The following is a 19,016-nucleotide window of genomic DNA, read 5'->3' as shown; positions in this document are numbered from 1 at the left end:
CGTCTTCAACGGACAAAACGAGGGCAATCGAAAAGCTTTTCGGTTTTGCGAGTGCACGTTGGCGTCCGCTCCATCCGTGCAGCGCGAGGCGCCTCCGATGAGCACGGTTGGCTACGTACGGTGCGAAACAAGCTCAGCGTACACACGAGGCTACACCCTGGAGGCGCTACGCTTCACGGACAGCCCACAGTAGTTGTCGCTTTTACAGAGTTGTGCCGACACACGTGGCATACTACTTATTTAAATTACATCTCCGAGATCTTTAGCATCCGACTGTGAAGCAGACAGTGCGCAATATTTTCAGTTCATACACCCACAGCGTTAACCGGGGCAGTCGTGGGACTCGTACCACAAACATCTGCAACGCGCTACCGCTCGGCCATGAAGTCAATCGATCGATCAGCGATCAATAAACACGTCTCTTTGCTCGCATCACATTTAATAGCGACACATTTCACCGAACAGAAAAGCACCACTTAAACATGTCAGATATAAGATTCGTAATAACAGAGAATTCTCCTTGTGTATTTCAGTGGAAATACAGCCAGTGCCTGATAAAGTAGCAATACTGTAACTGGAATTTTAACAAGAACCATGGGTTTATGCAGCATTGGGGAGCTGCAGCTATGGCCCACCGAGTAAACACCTTGTCCCGTAAGCACGAAATCACGTGTTCAAATTCCACTGGATGTGTAATTGTGTGAATAATAATCAGGGCTTAATCTGTCACTGAATATTTTCCGGGTCGCTGGTGCGGAGTGGAGTGGGCAGCACAGCCCCGGTAGCCACGGCGATAGCGAAAGGTACACACGGGACGTGGTGTGCCGGGTGTCAGCAGATTTTTCAGAGTCGCTGACACAGGGCAGCCCTGGCCGAAATTATCTCCATATAAATGTAAAAGGCAAAGTTGTGATTATGTGTGTCTGTTCAAATGTTTAGCGTACTTCCCGACATGCAACAAACTTGAAATTTGCCATGTGGGTAGCTTCCAGACTGTAAACAATGCAAAAAGTATAAAATATACTCTTTGGTTCTATTGGGTAAAGTCACGTAGGTGAAAATAAAATAACAAAAAATCACGACGTTTCGGCCACAACACAAGCGGCCTTCATCAGGTGAAGGGACGAGACTGTCTGGAGGACAGCGCTGGAGTGAGAGAAGCCACGCTTAGATCACGACCTTTAAGCTGTGTGAGAAAACACAAAGTGCCTTGACAAAGGAATTAGCATAAAATTTAGCATTGAAATGGTTCATTGAAATAGCTAAGTTAAAGCATACACATCCGCAGAGGTACCCCTTGACAAAGGAATTAGCATAGAATTTAGCATTGAAATAGCTGAGTGATTAGCTTGTAACTGGTCACAGAAATAGCTATGTTAAAGTCAGAGCATATTTCACGTAAACAAAACGTGCCAATTAGTTACTTCTTCAGCACACTGGTGTATTGGATAGTAAACCCAGAACATTTACCATTAGAGTATGACGTTTCACTGATTATTACAACCAGCTTCATCAGGCGATTTGCCATAATTGTGAAGAAGTATTCCTGTTTCCGTCTTTGAAGTCAACTCAGCCTTAAATGAGTACTTGGTGCAGGGTGTGAACATCGCCACTTGGGAGACAAATGCGGCCGGGCGTGGTGTTTGGCCACCCACCCCATCGTGTGCTGGGCCGGCCTTCATAGGTGTTGGCTCCCAGCCATTGCCCCGAGTCTGTTAAGGCTATACGGGGGTCTTTGTCTTTGTGTGTATGAGATGCATGCGAGTGTGTGTGTGTATGAGATGTGTGTGTGTATATGAGATGTGTGTGTATATGAGATGTGTGTGTGTATGAGATGCATGTGTGTATGAGATGTGTGTGTGTGTATGAGATGTGTGTGTGTATATGAGATGTGTGTGTATGAGATGTGTGTGTGTGTGTATGAGGTGTGTGTGTGTATGAGATGTGTGTGTGTATATGAGATGTGTGTGTATGAGATGTGTGTGTATGAGATGTGTGTGTATGAGATGCACTGCTGTATAATAATGTACTACTCACTACTGAGTACACAGACAGTCCCCACTGTGTTCACAGCTACCACCCCAACGCACGCATAAACTCAACTCAGTCATTAAAAATGTTAAGTTATGTTTAGCAAACAATAGTCATTGCAACGTTATACTTGAATCTAATAACAAGTTTAAGGCACTGCTGTATAATAATGTACTTGTCACTACTAACCACACAGTACCCACTGTGTTCACAGCTACCACCCCAACGCACACAAACTCAACACACACACAGTGCGCTAACCACTGCACCACCGCTCCCCACACACACACACAGTGCGCTAACCACTGCACCACCGCTCCCCACGTCCACCACAACCTGGCACCCGATGATGTATCGATCGGCTCGGCTTACCGTGGTTGCTGCGCCAAGTCACCTGCAGGGAAAATCGATTTAAATTTCGATTAACTATACTCGCGCCGATTCCTAATGGGATAACATTAGGAATCCATTATAGTAGAGTTACGGATGTATGAGTCGATTTCCATTGGGATAACATGGGAATCGATTTATTTGTGGCTTAGGCTAATAAAATCGATTTGCATTGGGATAACATGGGAATCAACAGTGGTCTAAAATGAACCTTCATTAATCGATTCCTACTGTGTGGACGTGGGAATCGACCACGTTAGACGATCACGTGTGTGGGCGTGGTCTCTCAACGTCAATCAACCAGGTAGGGCGTTGACTGGTGGAGAGTTTGGGATCTGATTGATTGATTGCTTCTGTGGACAGGTGTCTTTTATACAGGTAACGAGCTGAGATTAGGAGCACTCCCTTTAAGAGTGTGCTCCTAATCTCAGCTCGTTACCTGTATAAAAGACACCTGGGAGCCAGAAATCTTTCTGATTGAGAGGGGGTCAAATACTTATTTCCCTCATTAAAATGCAAATCAATTTATAGCATTTTTGACATGCATTTTTCTGGATTGTGTTGTTGTTATTCTATCTCTCACTGTTCAAATAAACCTACCATTAAAATTATATTTCTTAAAATTATATTTGTCAGTGGGCAAACGTACAAAATCAGCAGGGGATCAAATACTTTTTTCCCTCACTGTAAACCCCACTGATCCGATCGAAATGAGGGATTTTGATCGGATCATTGGGGGGCCACGTGCCACCACCACCCCCCCCCCCCCAAACAGTCATGAGCAGCACCTCCCCACACGCCCTGCCACCGAGAAAAATGTTTCACGTACGAGAGTGAAACTGATATTTTCATTCTCAGCTGGAATTTAGCCAAATGCAATACGCTTGAGAAACCTGGTTTAAAATCACAAGCAAGTTGCCTGAATTTCAAACCCATGGTCTCAGCGGTACAGCTCGGTGCTCTTGACAGGCTGAGCCAACCGGTCACTTCATCGCAAGCAACCGGAAGCATCAAGGTTGTCAATGCCGTGTGCGTCGTCCTAATGGGGTGCGGCAGTGTGGTGGCTTGCAACGCTGTGTTGCGAACCCAGTGAACAGAGTTCAATTCCTCCCCACTCACGACCAATAACGGTGCCGAATATTTAAACCGCTTTCCATGGGTCGCCATGGCTTTAAATGAGTACCTGGTGCAGTGTGATCGTGGTGGTGGTTGTGATGGTGGTGATGATCATAGTTGTGATGATGGTGGTGGTGATGGTCTCTCTATGGGTCTCTGTGAGTCCCTGAGCCTCTATGGGTGTCTACGAGTCTCAGTCACTCTGGGTCTATATGGGTCTCTATGAGTCTCTACGGGTCTCTACGGGTCTCTGTGTGTCCCTGTGGGTCTCTGTGAGTCTCTGTGTGTCTGTTGGTCTCTGTGTGTCTTTGTGTGTCTCTGTGGGTGTCTCTGGGTCTCTGTGTGTCTCTGTCGGTCTCTGTGAGTCTCTGTGGGTCTCTGTGTGTCTCTGTCGGTCTCTGTGTGTCCCTGTGGGTCTCTGTGGGTCTCTGGTGGCCGGGCCTGCTGTTGGCCACCCACTGCTCGTGTGCTGTGCCAGCCTTCATAGACGCTGCTACTCCCCAACAGCAATTGCCTCAACAGTCTGTTATTTCAAGTTTCATTTCAAGTTTTCATGTATTAGGTATAGCCCTGTGACATGGGAATCAATAGTGGTCACCCACCTAAGTTCATTATAAACGTGGGAGCGTTATACGCATTAGTTCGCTATCACGACATACAGTACCCTGGTGTCTACAAACTAAGTTGCCTCTGTGGTAGTAGTTACATTGGAGAAACCAAACGCCATGTCTCGGACCGCATTCGTGAACACAAAGCAGACCTTAAACACGGTAGGACCAACACCTCGACCATGGCAGATCACTGTTATAATTCAGTAGGCTCACATGACATTGACTTCTCCAAGACAGAGGTTCTTTGCAATCCATCTGGCTACCATGAGAGATTTGTTCATGAGGCTATCCACATATACAAACACAGAGACAATTTCAACCGAGAAGATGGACTCTGGCTTAGCAATCATTGGAAGGATTTGATAAACCATTTCAGGTCTTAATTGATTGTTCATGCTTACGGTGGCTTTCAGACAGCATAAATTATTTTTTTGTCTCCCATCTCCTCTTTTCAGAACATAGATGGACTCTTGATTTAAAGCTTTCGTGACTGCACTAATTCATATTCTTAGCTCTTTCGGTAAAGTCACGTTGAAGGGAAACAATAAAACAATAAAATATATATAAAGCACAATATATTTTATTATTTTATTGTTTCTCTTCAACGTAACTTTACCGAAAGAGCTAAGAATATGAATTACTGCAGTAACGAAAGCTTTAAATCAAAACATCAACAGGCTGATGTGCCACATCTCCTCCTTCAAGAAGTCTCACAGCCCTGCGATGTTGTGTCCACACAACCCAAACTACGGAGTGCCTGGTGGTAAACCGCTGTGCTGTAGCCTGCGCCCCTCCAGTGGAGGAGGAACAGTAAAACCTCGCTGATGCTCTCCTGAAGCACTCCTGTGCGCAACAATCATTGAGACTAGTTGCACGTGCATCGATTGTAAAACCCCGTTCCGTTTCAGGAGGTGGGGACAGTTGGTGCCGTGTGCTCGTTTCACGTCGGGGTGCCACTAAAGGCGCAGGTCCCACTCCTGAGTGATCGGTTACGCGACGCTCTTTTGCACGAATAATCAATCTCTAGCGATTTATTTAATTATTTAAATCTTCCGTGACTGCAGCGATTCATATTCTTTGTTCTTTCGGTAAAGTCACCACGTAGAAGGGAAACAATAAAATAATAAAAAATATAAAACAATAAAATTCTTATGACGTTTCGACCGCAACACAAGCAATCATCGTCAGGTGTGAAAACCACAGCAAGAACATTTAACTCGTAATCTCGTAGTCACTTACATGTTAATATCGCCTGATGATGTCACTTACATGTTAATATCGCCTGATGATGTCACTTCCCTCTTAATGTCGCCTGATGATGTCACTTCCTGCTTAATGTCACCTCATGATGTCACTTCCCTCTTAATGTCACCTGATGATGTCACTTCCCTCGCATTCAATGCAAACATGTCCAGGGCCCCGAGCCCCCCACCTCCGTCTGAAATGTCCAATGCGCCCATCGCAGAAAGCTGGTGCTACACACAGGTAACTTGTTCCCCTGTGGCCAATCACATTCAACGGGTCTCCATCTTGTGCCGGTCAAAGTATGCGCATGGCTAATGCATTTAACTTTTACACGTTTTTTGTTCGTCGCAAAGCGATCCATAATGGTTTCATAATTATGTGTAAGTGCAATTATGGATTATCATTGTACAGGCTATTTTTGTACATCAGATTGCAAAGTTCATAGAATTGCACTAACAACATTATACTAGATAATTGTCTCTGATTTTGACTGGTAGTGTATTTTTACAAAAGGGGCAGCAGTTTTTATCAAATAAAAATAAAAAGGCCTTTTATTGCACACTCTAATCTATGACATGTTGAGACTTGTGTTAACGCTGTGCAGTAATGAACATGCAAGGTAATCCCAGAACACTAATAAGACCCTTTCATTTACAGTAATGTTTCTTTCCTTATAGACAGTTTGTGTTTTTGAGCACAATATTCAGATGTGTGGGTGAAATACTTCAGGGTTTTTCAATGGTCATGTATTTATGGTAATGATTGAGCTTTATAGCTGTTATGTGCTCGTGTATTTCAGGTTAAGGTCGTGAAGTTCTCTTATATGTGGACCATCAACAATTTCAGCTTCTGTCGTGAAGAAATGGGCCAAGTTCTCAAGAGTTCTACATTTTCAGCAGGCACCAATGATACATTGAAATGGTACAGTAAATTCTGGCTATTTTATGACATTAAAAAAAATCACAATGCTCACGGAGGTGCTTTACTAGAACAATTTTGCATAGTGCATGTTTTAGTTCATACTATATTGTTTTAGTAATGTAGTCTGCGCGTACATACACACCTAATATTAACGACCATGTCTTGTTCATATGTTCAATCAGGTGCCTACGCATAAACCCCGAGGGTTTTGACGAAGAGAGCAAAGATTACCTATCGTTGTACTTGGTATTGGTCAGCTGTCCCAAGAGTGAAGTCTACGCCAAGTTCAAGATTTCTATTCTTAATGCCAAGGGAGAGGAAACCAAGGCTATGGGTGAAACTACTTGTATTAAAGTATCAATTCACGTCATATGTGTATTTGGTAACAGGATTATATCATAATCAGCCATTATTTATCGACTGCTTGAAACATTTTATAAACCTTACGAACACCATCCCTCATCCTTCACATGAGCTGATCTAATATCTCCTTGTCTACGTTTGACATCGTCTTGGGCATGTACTCTACTTTTCTTCCCATTCGACCACTAGTCTCATCCATCAACCATCCCATTTAGCGATGTGTCCTGTCCAAGCCCAATCTATATTTACAAAAGTGAATATGATGTCTCTAATTTGCCGTTTTGATTTGACCAACGTGTTCCTCTTTCAGTTTCTCACTGTAATTCTCAACATACTTCTCTCCATGCTTTGTGTACTTTGTAGTTTTGTTCCATGTGTCAGTGTTTCTATTTGTAATCAGTGTTTCATAGTAGGTAATATGCACTAGATTGGAATCTTTCATCCTGTAGCACATTGCAACTTTTCATTATCAAATTCATTTTCCAAAAGTGCTCTTGATCCTGTTCCACCTTCAGAAGTTGCCTTTATGCATATTTTTTCTGTTTTCCATGATATTGACCCTCCAATAATAATTTCATTTTGCTTAGTGTACCTGGACATTGTCATTCACGGACATTTCTTTTCCTAGTTTTACAATCTTCACCATGTGTTATTCCATTGTAATTTATCAAGTGACGGCTTTGTTTTTTCTGCTTGCACTCACTGTTTATTACAACTTCATTATTTTTGTTTGTATTCTCATCCATTTTTTTATTCATTTCTGGTGGTTTTACAAAGGTTGGCATTTTCATCCCATTTCACACTTCTTCTTTACCTTGCTTTAGTGGTTCATATTGTTTGTTTTATAATTGCCTTATTACTTTCAGGATACTCTTTCAATGCACGATAACTATTTTAAGTGATGACATCCATACATTTACTGTGCTTTGCTAAGGCTATTAACATTTTTCTGAGAGTCTAAATCTATCTTTTTGTTTTAAACTTTCATGTTTTTTTTCTTATTATTTGCTTTGGTGTTGTCTTTGGTAATGTTAACATGTAACTCACGTCACACAACCATGTTTACAAAGACAAGCATTATTAATACACAAACACATTCACCTAATCCATATGAACTATATCTTCATACACTTAAATCCAGGTCTGATTTTCATCTACCTTGAAGTTAAAAGCTAAACTGAACTATTTTTATTTTACCAGGCAAGGCCCACTGAGTTACAGTGTGGGAAAAAAGTATTTGATGCCCTGCTGATTTTATACGTTTGCCCACTAACAAAGAAATGATCAGTCTATAATTTTCATGGTAGGTTTATTTGAACAGTAAGAGACAGAATAACAACAAAAAAATCCAGAAAAACGCATGTCAAAAATTGTATAAATTGATTGGCATTTTAATGAGGGAAATAAGTATTTGACTCCCTCTCAATCAGAAAGATTTCTGGCTCCCAGGTGTCTTTTATACAGGTAACGAGCTGAGATTAGGAGCACACTCTTAAAGGGAGTGCTCCTAATCTCAGCTTACCTGTATAACAGACACCTTTCCACAGAAGCAATCAATCAGATTCCAAACTCTCCACCATGGCCAAGACCAAAGAGCTCTCCAAGGATGGCAGGGACAAGATTGTAGACCTACACATGGCTGGAATGGGCTACAAGACCATTGCCAAGCAGCTTGGTGAGAAGGTGACAACAGTTGGTGCGATTATTCGCAAATGGAAGAAACACAAAAGAACTGTCAATCTCCCTCGGTCTGGGGCCCCATGCAAGATCTCACCTCGTGGGGTTGCAATGATCATGAGAACGGTGAGGAATCAGCCCAGAACTACACGGGAGGATCTTGTCAATGATCTCAATGCAGCTGGGACCATAGCCACCAAGAAAACAATTGGTAACACACTACGCCGTGCAGGACTGAAATCCTGCAGCGCCCGCAAGGTCCCCCTGCTCAAGAAAGCACATATACATGCCCGTCTGAAGCTTGCCAATGAACATCTGAGTGATTCAGAGGACAACTGGGTGAAAGTGTTGTGGTCAGATGAGACCAAAATGGACCTCTTTGGCATCAACTCAACTCGCCGTGTTTGGAGGAGGAGGAGGAATGCTGCCTATGACGCCAAAAACACCATCCCCACTGTCAGACATGGAGGTGGAAACATTATGCTTTGGGGGTGTTTTTCTGCTAAGGGGACGGGACAACTTCACCGCATCAAAGGGAAAATGGACGGGGCCATGTGAGAACCTCCTTCCCTCAGCCAGGGCATTGAAAATGGGTCGTGTATGGGTATTCCAGCATGACAATAACCCAAAACACACGGCCAAGGCAACAAAGGAGTGGCTCAAGAAAAAGCACATTAAGGTCCTGGAGTGGCCTAGCCAGTCTCCAGACCTTAATCCCATAGAAAATATGTGGAGGGAGCTGAAGGTTCGAGTTGCCAAACGTCAGCCTCGAAACCTTCATGACTTGGAGAAGATCTGCAAAGAGGAGTGGGCCAAAATCCCTCCTGAGATGTGTGCAAACCAGGTGGCCAACTACAAGAAACTTCTGACCTCTGTGATTGCCAACAAGGGTTTTGCCACCAAGTACTAGGTCATGTTTTGCAGAGGGGTAAAATACTTATTTCCCTCATTAAAATGCAAATCAATTGATCACATTTTTGACATGCGTTTTTCTGGATTTTGTTGTTATTCTGTCTCTCACTGTTCAAATAAACCTACCATTAAAATGGTAGACTGATCATTTCTTTGTCAGTGGGCAAACGTACAAAATCAGCAGGGGATCAAATACTTTTTTTTCCTCACTGTACATAGCTCTTTTTCAGAAGTACCCTGGCCACAAACAATAGCTTAACGAGATGGCTTATTGTGTGGAAATGCATAGCAGCCAAATACTCTGGATTTTTATAAATATGGAGGGAAAAACCGGAAGACCTGGATAAAAATACATGCAACCACAAGTAAAACATGCAGACTCCAAATATACAGGCATCCGGGTTGAGATCGAACCCATGACCTATATACCAGGCGAGGTAGTTGACTGCCACCGTGGCGCAGGGCTTCAGAATACATTGCTATCTTTACACTTTGAAAATATAATGAAGTTTTTTTTTCCCATTACATGAAATTACCACAGTTTATTGTAAGAACTGGTGAGTATTGTTTGAAACCTATTTTTTTACAGATACCCCGTGAGCATACCGCTTTGTCCAAGGAAAAGGCTGGGGATTTAAAACATTCATTCGAAGAGATTTTTTGTTTGATGAATCTAATAGCTTGCTTCCAGTTAACAAACTGACACTCTTTGGTGAAGTAAGTATGACATGCTGCAGCTAATGTGTAATTTTCTATTTTATTCATTACAATTGCACAGTTGGAGTCAATATTCTACTTAATTGAAGATTGTAATAATTACTTTCCCTGTTCCATACAGGGAAATTGTTAACATGAGTTCTCCTAGCACTTTTTTCTTCCACTGGTGCTAGAGTTAACATAGCACAACAATTAAATAATCAATCGTAATTTTTTTTAGGTTTTCTCCCTCTGGATAGTGTTTATATTTAAACCTTGACATTTTTATAAACTAGAATGTCAGGTATTACATAAAGTGTTTTGTTTAAATGTCGCCACATTAATTCCTTTTCCTATTCTCGGACATCAGCCAGATTGATGTAAATGTTTCTTGTCCTTGGGGGGGTCCTTTTAATCACCAGATTTAATTTTTTTACCTTTAAAATCCTTTACAAAATACAAGCATTTTTGATAATGAAAGGAAGCACATCAAGGAGGGCTGTTCACTTCCTCTGTTGTTGTGCAGAACCCATAATTAGGGGCCTCACTACCTGTTGAAACTGTTTATACAGTGTAAAATAACTTGACAAAAATATAGAATGAAAATTTATTAATATGAAAAACATTTCACGGACCACTATTTTGGCATTATTCACAACACTTGTTCTGATATAGGATGTTTGTGCAGATTTGCTTGCTTGATTGAACCAAAGCCTACATCTTCATGCAAAATGTGAAGTTAAGTGAGGATTTGTAAAAAAAAATCATCAATGCCTTCTCAAAGCTGGTTGATGTTTATGCAGGTTATTGTGGTGCAGGATTCCGTGAACATTTCTGGTCAATCCAGCATGAGTACATTCAAAGTACCAGATTGCCGGCTGGCAGTTGACTTCGGGGAGATCTGGGACAATTCCCGCTTCACTGACTGCCTGCTTCGTGTTGGTGGCCAGGAGTTTAAAGCCCACAAGGCCGTATTGGCAGGTCTGTGCCACAACAAGCAACACATGCGTCGTTTAGTGTACAATAGAACCATATAATTAATGATACTGTAATTAGTTTGGGATAATCAACTACAGCCATTTCCTGTTTTACACTGAATTTTATTAACTAACACTGGCAAATGCTTACGTCAATTTGTAATGCTTTTTGTTAAAGGATACATCAGTAAATATGTGTAGTGAATTCAACTGAGTCACAGACGCACTTCTTCAACCGACACACGGGGTACTACCCCTTAACACATGAACAACCTATGGTGGTGGACCACCAGGCTATCTACACTAATTACACGGGAATTAGCTACGACGGACCGGACCCTGGCCGGGGTCCGGGTCCACGTGTTGGTGACTCTTGTAGGACGTATATTCTTCAGGATGAACAACAGCAGCCGGTCCCTCTCAGGGACCCGGCTTTTATCCTCTGTGGTGAGGGTGGCTCCGCCCTTGGCCACGGCCACCTTCTGGAATCCTCTAGCGGGTTCCCGGCCCTGACACGTGACCACCCCTAGCCCCCACCTGGGGGCCCTGTGTACACTTTACCGGTCACGTGTCCTTCGTGGTCAAGTGCCATGGCCCTTGGTAACCCCATTCCCATGGCCAGCACTCTCACACCCTATCCTGTAGGGGTCGGCACTGCACGCAGAGCGTGGTGCCACTCAGCACTGTCAGACAGCGCTCACCATGCCCCTCTCGGGCCGGTACTGCACCCACATCCACGTGGTGCCCGTGATGTTAATACATCGCACGCCGTGCCTCTCTGTAGCCGGCATTACACAGTGACATTAGCGATGTCACTACATATATATAAATGTAATATTGTATTGTGTGAGAGATAAACATATTTAATAATCCTGTTGCTAAAGTTTTTATTCCGTTTTTATTTACTTCACTATATCATCGTTGTGCAGGAATTCATTTTTCACAATGCAGTTATTGTGTAGGTTTTGAGCCTCTAATTTGGACATTTATTTGTGTCCATGTTTGACAAATCTGTAATGGATATGCCATATGAAATAAAATATGGATCTGGATTTTACCTCTTTTGTATCTAGATTATTTGATCTCTAGATATAACATCTAAATGTGTCTGTACCACATTCCGGTGTTTTTCCAATTCACTGTACAGTAAAACCTTGAATTGCGAGTAACTTGGTCTACAGGTGTTTTGCAAGACGAGCAAAATTTTTTAATACATATTAATTTGATAAACGAGTGAGGTTTTGCAATACGAGTAGTACGTATACGCTTTGTCTGCCGAGCGTCACGTGATCACAACTGATATACGAGTGCTTTGATATACGAGTGCTTTGGATTACAAACACGTTTCCGGAACAAATTATTCTCGCAATCCAAGGTTTTACTGTATTTGTTAACAGTTGCTTTACCTTTTTCAGGTCGGTCACTTGTTTTTAATGCTATGTTTGAACATGAAATGGAAGAGAGCAAAAAGGTATCTTTAAATGCAATCTTAATACAGCACATTAATACTGTGATCATACATTTCCAAGGTGCATTTGTCACAATGGATCGGTTGATAAGTATCTCTTGAGAGTGCTGTCAAATGTTGAACTATTACCCTAGTAACTCTTTTGGCGCATTGCACATTTATTATCAAAAAGTATTCATTCCGAGGGAATGTTAGATTGTATTTTATAGCAATTTTTTATACAACATTTCACAGAAGGCCATTGCATGTGTGTCAAGAATGGATTTATTACGCGCAATAAATAGTCATCGGCAAGTTGAATACAACTTGAATGGAGCCACTTTACATGTGTTGTGTAGATATAAAGGATGTTTATTTTATTTAATGCTATATTTTCGTCTCCCAATATATGCCGAAGTTAATTTGAATATATTGTGTTGCTACCTTGCAGAATCGAGTGGAGATTAATGATGTGGAGCCTGACGTGTTCAAGGAAATGATGAGTTTTGTCTATACGGGAAGGGCTCCAAACCTGGAGAAGATGGCTGATGAGCTGCTGGCCGCTGCTGACAAGGTTACACGCTTAAAATATTAACATGAGATCGCACCACCTTGTGATGTATCGGTATGCAGTTGTAGGTCGCAAGTGAAATTAAAACAGCATTTAGGTATTTTCTAAAGCCCGTGTCACAAATAATATGAATAGCAAATGTATATGATGCAGACGTTCACATTAGTGCTTTCAGGTTTTGGAATTGATGTCCTGGGAGATGATTGAATTTTCAACAAAAAATATAAATTGTCATGCAATTTCACAATTGAATTGAATGTCAAACTGGTATTAGTCCATGCTAGAGGCTAGTGCGTGTGCATTGAAGTGCATTCACATGCAGCATTTTTATCCTAAGCGCAACCATTTGGCTGTGTGTTCTTGTATTGAGGGTTTTTTGTTAATCACATTAACAATTGATACAATTAGTAATAAAATAAAGGGAAGTGTTTTAAAAGATTGTTTGATATGGCATGGCTGTATAGAAATAAATTGGAACAAATATACTTTTATTAAGGAAACGGATATCCTGCTGTTCCTGAAGATCTGCCAGATAATCAGTTAAGAGTCATTACTCTCCCTTCTGGAACATCATATTCAATAGTTCCTAAAGCGATTGTAATGAAATAAGAATACAAATCGTATAAAGTCGCATGTTCAAGCTTTGTTCATTAAAGTTTAATATTCTGCTAGAGTTGAAATATGGTGGCTTGCAGTTGCATTGTTTATCAGCTTAACAACCAAACTCTTTAAGCTCTTGGAAAACAACATCTCACCTCCTTTGTAATTTGCATGACTTTGTAACCAATATAATAAAGTTTAGGACAAGGACCCCTAATTATAGTAGAGATCAATAAATACATGACTTAAAACATAAATATGCTGAAAGGTTGATGCCATGTTTTAAGAAAATTCTCAAACATTTGACTGCTATATACTGCGTTTATAAAGTAGTTCATGGGGTGAGGGAATGTTATACAAGCGAAATAGGTAGAGAAAATAGTGTTCTTAATACTGAAATTGCACTTTGTTTTTACTTTTCTCAAGTATGCATTAGAGAGGTTGAAGGTGATGTGCGAGGAGGCACTATGCACAAACTTGTCGGTGGAAAATGTTGTAGAGACTTTGATCTTGGCCGATTTGCACAGTGCAGAGCAGTTGAAGGCCCGGGCCATTGACTTCATAATAAACAGGCAAGTCTAGTGAGAGTGTGACTGTCACTGAGCTGCGTAACATTGATGATGTTACCTGGCAATTTGCATTACAGTCCCTTTTAATGGAGACTAACCGTTTGCCCCAATCCTTATAGACACTGCTTATTAGGAGCTCGCTTAACCCTGACTTGTACTTGCAGTCATGCGATGGACGTAATGGAGACGGCGGGCTGGAAGTCCATGGTTCTGTCTCGCCCTCACCTGGTTGCGGATGCTTTCCGTGCCTTGGCCACGGCCCAGTCTCCACAGCTGGGACCTCCATGCAAGCGTCTCAAACAGACTTAACGGTGGCAGGCAAAGAACATCTATGACCAGGAAAACTTTGGCTGCACGGTGCGGTTATTTACCTGTGGCCTCCATGCAAACAACCGTGAAGACTTTGCATCAGACTACCAACTTTCCTCTGCTTTGAAAATAATGTTAATTTAAGCAAATATGTTTACTTTCACAAAAAGGTGGCCAAATTCACTTTACCATGTAATATAGTGTTACATCTATACATCTACAACTCTATAAACAAGTATATATGTAGAAAAAGTGGAAAACTACAACCTAATAAACACCACGACATATCCCAATTGAGAGAGTGTAAAATAAAACGTTCGATGTGATTGTCCCTAGGTGGCAGGACAATTTGGTTCAATTGTTTAGTTAAGCAAAAACAGAATGGTCTAAAACCCTGCAATGTCTACCTTAACGTGAAGGATGAGTATTCGTCCAGTGTCTGTGTACTCAAGGTTACAGATAGTGGTATAGGGAACAACCAGTTCTGAAAGATAAGAATGTGCCAAGCCATATAAGGCCTTAATTCAAGAGGTAAACTTTTCAGATTGATTTTTCATTGCACAGACAGCTTATGCATTGACTAGAACAGGAGTACTATGATTGCGCGAGTTTGAAGACTGACAAAGATAATATTGCAGTCGTGTATCCTGCGTATAACAAAGCATGGATGGAGTGCTCGGTGTAAGAAAAGGCAAGGCACAGCATCAATTTGGCCATGTTACGCAGTTGATAACATTTCACTTTTTTGCTCGTATGGGCTTTCATGTATGACCCAAAGGTTTTTGACTTACAACAAAAGTAAATCTTATGTCCATCAATTTAGTAGTTTGTATTCACGGAAACAAGATGTGCTGTTTTCTAAGTTTTGTTTCGTATTATATTGTAATGATTTGTTTTTATTATGAATTTCATCTATTACCAACTCGTAGCATCATGTCAACCCAGAGTTTTACGTGATTGGAAGGACCATAATTTTTGCATCAGCGCTGTTTTACGTAACCTCTCACTTAAAATTAAATTGTACATAAAATTGCATAAGCTTTGAAGGATTACACACATAGATTTGGAAGCACAGATTTAAATAATATTCAAAGCTGCAGGATATAATATGAAAGTACAACAAATGAGCAGTGTCATGGATTTGAGTCGATTTTAAGAATATTACAATCTAATGCAATGTGTTGGGATATGAACAAATGCAAACGACGAGAATGTTGGAGTTTTTTTTACGTGTTAAACGTACAAAACAAGTTGGATAATACATGCAAAATTAAGGATAGCCAGTGTTGTAAGCAGTCTATTTATTTTGTTATTTGTTTAATATTTTAGTTTCGTCCTTATATATATTTGATGCTAAAGATGTATATGGTACATTGCACTCTACCTATTCAATTAAAAACTGATTAGGTGATTCGGGGAAGTTATTTGTTGTCATGGTGAGAGTTAAAGCATTGAAATCTGATTGGGGTTCTAATCTGCAGCAAGTCTATGCTGTCATAAGTGAGTGTGAGTGCGGTGGACTAATTGACCCCTGAAATGTATCAGGCAGTTACCGATAATGTACTCTTCAAATTGTTGCCTTGTATGACTTCCGAAATTGAAAACACTTTGCGCCAAATGTAAATGTTTATTGGAAAATGGATATACTGTAACTGCCAAAAAATATATATAATTGCAGAAATAATAATATGGTCTTTGTAAAAAGTGTGTGTTTTGAAAAAGTGTGATTGCATGCAAGACAGTTTTGGGTTCTTCCCACGAGTTTTTTTGCATATTCAGAGATGAAAGCTAGAAATGCGGTATAGTGCCCCAATGTTTGACCTTTTTATCTTTTTCCATTACAGATAATACTGTTTTGGATGTAATATAAATGTTTTGTAAGGCCCTTTTACAATGAATTGTCAGCAGATGATTGGAATTGCAAAATGAACCATTCTTGTATATTACGTGTTTTCTAAATTGATTTGCATTATAAATGGCAATATAAACCCTTTTCATGTGGTAAATATATTACCGTTATCTGATCTCTTCTAGAAATCAGTATTTGGATATAAGAAAAAAAGCTGCTTTTAGCTCTGCACCACTTATTCCACATTTTTTTCATTAAAATTGTTTTTGATGTTAATATTTTCATTCATGACATTTTGCAGTGTTACACTTTTTTTCGGTAAAGTCTCGTCGAAAGAAATTACTACACGACTTTACCCGAAAGAACCAAAGAGTCATTCCTGCAGTCACGAAAGCTTTGAATCTATTTTGCTGTGTATTTAAAAGTTGAAAAAACATGAATGTACCTGGAAATATGTCCAGTTTAAGTTGTCATGTTCTTTACTCTGGGAATGTTACAGATATGTGGATATGTCAAATTTAAATTGACACCCAACAACAACATTTTAACAAGTTGTATTTTGGAGCCTTGCCACTTTTAAAGGCATGTTTACCATGTGTTGATAAACAGTTCACTGGAGAATTGTAATGTGTTCACTGTTCATCATTTACAGCGTTTTGTCAACCCACTGCTTAAACGAAGGCCTCACCACACCATGTCGGTCATTCTTCACCCACTGATGTTAACTGTGGCTGGGAATTTAACTGGTTGTTTCGTCAGTTTCCTAGTGCCACCACTCCATTCAATTACATCCTGTTTAATGTGTATTATTATAAGTGGCATTCTTACTCTTTGGTTCTATTCGGTAAAGTCACGTAGGTAAAAAAATTAAAACAACAAAAATCACGACGTTTCGGCCACAACACAAGCGGCCTTCATCAGGTGAAGGGACCAACCTGTCCAGCGGGCAGGGTTGGAGTGAAGAAAGCCAAGCGCTGGTCGCCTCCCTTTAAGCTGTGAGGGGGCAAACAGCAAACGCTCTGACAAAGGAAATTAGCATGAAACGCACCACTGACAAAGTTTGGAATTAGCACAAGATGATAATACACCACCCTGGGAGTTTGGAATACCACTATGCATGTTGTTGTTGCGTTGCAACAACATGCATAAATACAAACTGACAATTTCATCCTTGCAGTCACGAAAGCTTCAAATCTAGAAGTCGCATTCTATTTTTGGTGATCATACGTTCAGTATTTTCTGCTGAACTGAGTGTTGGATTTATTCATTTTAAATGTACTTTTTGCTTGGTTACATTTTGCTCAGGTAACAGCTCGCATTTGCGGTAACTGGTGCCATACATCAATGTCTTGTATGGCATTAGACACGTCTGTACGAACAGTGTTTTCATTAGCCTCCATTTATCAGTTAGGGGAACAACTAAGCTCGAAGGGGCAGTACGTGTCGTTCTGGTCACTCAACACGACGTGTACTGTTCACGGACCACTGAGAAAACGCGTTGCAACAACAACATGCATAAATACAAACTGACAATTTCAGCCAGTGCAGCAGCTTTATATAGCATGACCACATCGATTCAAGTTTCACAAACATCTTATTCGTATGTGCAGACGTGTAGCAACTACAATAATGTTTCTTTGAGGTGGTAGAGCCGGATGACTGCGTCAGCTGTAGCAGATTGTATCACTGCAATGCCTCCATTATGTTTGTGAATCGGGCATTGAATTGTTATATGTTCCATGGTTCTGGGTGAGCCCAGTCGCACACTGGAGAGTTTTTTCTATTTTCCTTTTTTGTGCATCGACCGGATGTTGTTTAGGGTAGCCCGTAAGCTTTACGGAAGATTGAAGCCAGGTACCTTTTACATCGGGTCTTTCATGAGGTGTTTGTGTCTTGTGGACTTCATTCGGATTTCCAAGAATCACGTTTGAATGTTGCCTTAAAGCTTTCGTGACTGCAGGAATTCACATTCTTGGGTCTTTCGGTAAAGTCACGTAGATAGGTTTAAATAAAATAACAAAAAAAACTACGACGTTTCGATCACAGCACAAGCAATCGTCATCAGGAGAGCAATCTTATTATCCTTGAGATCAGGGCTAGGCCAGCCCTGAACAAGATCCGTTTACCATTGGGAGAAGTGACAACAGCAGATGTCAGTGTGAAGGCGATCGGTATTACCTTAGTGTCGCGGCATCTCTTCAGAAATGTGAGCGACTTGATCGAGTCGACGGATCTTGTTCAGGGCTGGCCTAGCCCTGATCTCAGAGATAATAAGATTGCTCTCCTGATGACGATTGCTTGTGTTGTGATCGAAACGTTGCAGTTTTTTTTGTTATTTTTTGTTATTTTCTTTGAACCTATCTACGTGACTTTACCGAAAGACCCAAGAATATCACGTTTGAAGTTACATTGTTGAAGGTTAAGCGCGTGGGTCCAAAAAGGCTTGCGCGACTCGAGTGCTGGCGAGGGACTGTATTGAGATCCGAATGGATGGGGAGACGTTCGTTTTTCCACGATTTGCTGTGCTTCCTGGACAGTTGCAGTATTGAGGCAAATGGATGGGGAAGTGATGCGTGGCAACTCGAGAAGCCAGGATTTTGGATCCTGCTTTAAGGTTCAAGTGCCACCGCATTGCATCGTTCAATTGGACATCAACAAGCCGGGTGTGTGCCGAGCTATTTATGGTCCATGCCGTTGCACAGAATACACAAGGACAATGGCTTATACCATAG

At 41.0% G+C, this 19,016-nt stretch overlaps 1 pseudogene; it reads left to right on the top strand.

The window, feature by feature from the left end:
- Positions 1-5,519: 5,519 nt before the first annotated feature.
- Positions 5,520-16,740, top strand: LOC142911160 (speckle-type POZ protein-like; annotated as a pseudogene).
- The last annotated feature ends 2,276 nt before the right edge of the window (positions 16,741-19,016 follow it).

Source organism: Petromyzon marinus, unplaced genomic scaffold, assembly GCF_048934315.1.
Source record: "Petromyzon marinus isolate PM22_M1 ecotype Great Lakes invasive population unplaced genomic scaffold, UKy_Petmar_22M1.pri1.0 PM_G_Scaffold_17, whole genome shotgun sequence".
Lineage (NCBI taxonomy): Eukaryota > Metazoa > Chordata > Hyperoartia > Petromyzontiformes > Petromyzontidae > Petromyzon > Petromyzon marinus.
This window is presented reverse-complemented; position numbering and strand designations above follow the sequence as displayed.